This window comes from Eptesicus fuscus, chromosome 1 (genome assembly GCF_027574615.1).
Source record: "Eptesicus fuscus isolate TK198812 chromosome 1, DD_ASM_mEF_20220401, whole genome shotgun sequence".
NCBI lineage: Eukaryota > Metazoa > Chordata > Mammalia > Chiroptera > Vespertilionidae > Eptesicus > Eptesicus fuscus.
In genome coordinates, this window is record NC_072473.1 from 43,622,448 (window position 1) to 43,624,798 (window position 2,351).

Genomic DNA, 2,351 nt, shown 5'->3' on the forward strand with positions numbered 1-2,351 from the left:
CCATGGAAGCAACTTCGGTCTTTTCCCATGAAATAGTATTTGACCTTGATAAGAACCAAGCACTGTAGTTACCAAGTTCCTCAAATCAATAATGTCAACAGAAATAAAGTGTATCTGCAAATCCACTGAATCTTCCAGAGTTCCTCGAGCCTATTCTTATTTCTATCAGAAGAGAGGGCAGAGCTCTTTGTACATAGTAGTAGGAGTAAAGTGAGACCTCCCTGCTCCTTTCTCTCCACCTAAAGTAATAGGTTCCTCTAAATTTTCACACCCCCACCAAATAGCATATAACAGATTAGCCACCTGGAAAAGTCCTTAAAGGAACAATAACTCACATTAATCATAGTTGGAAAGAAGGAGTCCTCACAGAAATCATAAATCTAATTAAGGTGGAATCTCAAGCAATTTGACTGAATGTTAAAGAAGTTACAGAAGTCTCATCAACAGGATAAATTTATCTGCAAAAATGATGCAGAAGGGTGGGTGGGTGTTCTGCATGAACAATGGGAAAAAAAAGAGCACCAAAAGCTGAATGTGGTCATTGTATCCATGGTAGTGTCTAGGGGACACAGACAAAAAATAGGTGACCCTGAACCTCCTTTTAATTTCATCTTGGTTGAGGAAATATGGGGAAGGGAAGAACTAATTAAGCTCATCTAATCTCTTTTGTTCTGTCTGTGCTCATCAAGCAACTTTCTGATTAATTTGGCTCTCAGAGTAGATTTTTCTGAGTAAGACAGAATTTGTTGTTCAGCCAACATGAACATTTCCAGCTGTTTGGGGGTTATATTTTCTCTGGAATTAAACAAAAACAAATGAAATAAAACAAACCCTCTAATTATATCTGTTTCCTGTTAATTCATGGAATATGATCAGGTAGACTTCAAGTGTCTTGTCAAAAATGGAATGTGTCCCAGGGTGAGAGATCTCTGCTTAAAAAGTAAGCCCATATCCTTAAAAGGTATTTCTGTCTCACTTTGTGAAGTTATAGTGCCAATCTCATTATTTTACAGAAGGGGACACTGAAGCCCAAAGAGGGTCAGTGACAAAGCCAGGATTTAGGACTATGTCATAGCCTTGTCTGACCTTACCTTTTATCCTACAACATTCTGTGTCTGCATTCTGCAATCTGCCTATTACCTCCTAATTCATGAAGAGGAGTTCTGTAAACTCTCAGACACACAGTTATTAGATCAACTGAACCTAGTTATTTGTCCAGTAACTGCCCAAGGGACGGAGGTTTATTCATAGCTTTGCCTTTTGACTTAAGATGACATACTTCTTCCTTCCAGCACCCTAACCCTTTTCTCCTTCTCTGATTTTCATTGCCTCCTTTTCCTTACCTAAAGTGACAGGAGGGTAAAGTTGATTGAAACTGTGTTTGCTTCTTTTCTACTTTTGTCTGTGTATGTCCATGGGAAGGAAGTAGAGGTTTTGAAAATAACTCAGTTGCTGTGCCATTTTATCTTCACCTCTAGCCAGATTCTGATTCTAGCTCTTTCACTAAGAGCCTACTGCATGCTAGGTATGAAGCCTAAGAAAATAGAGACTCTGCCATGTAAAAAGATTTGGACTGGGGTAAGATTGGAGTTAATGACTGAACATGTGTGAAAATAATCTTTCAATAGGTATTTTAATTTGATTTAGCAAGAATTCGAAGAAAGACTGCTTCTTGCTAAAACTTTTATTAGGCTCTAGGAATCCAAATGCAAGTAAATCAAGGCCCCTGCCTGATAATAACTCACTTTCTAGCCATATAAACAGATATAACCTAAATTCAATGTGATCAGGTCATAATTTAGGTACACACAAAGTATGGGACACTTTGTTCAGGAAAGGTTTCCTCGAGGAGGTGATAACTGAGCTGGGCCTGAAGAACAAACACAGGATCTTCTGGCAAGATAGATGTGATGGGACCAATAAAATTTTCAGGTCCACATAGAGGCATGTGGAAAGATCAGAAGTGTACTAGAATATAGCGTATGTTGTAGTTGTAATATAATATGGGTGAAGGATAAAAATGTAGGTTGTGGACAGGTTGTAAAGGGTACTGACCATTTTGCTGTGAAACTTTGACTTTTAGCTTTGTGAAATGGAGAACCAATGATCCTTTTTTAGCAGTGGAGTAACACCATCAGAGCTGTGTTGTTAAAAGATCTTCTTGACAATAAATACCAAAGTTTAAAGAGAAAGATATTATTGACTGAAAATTAAACATCATGTTCATTCAAAAATTATTTTAATCATTAGTAATACCATTATTGACTCCCTTAATAAAGGCATTATGGGAACTGACCTTATTACTCTTCACTCATTTAGCTAACATTTTCTAAACAGTAACTTACTCTGTG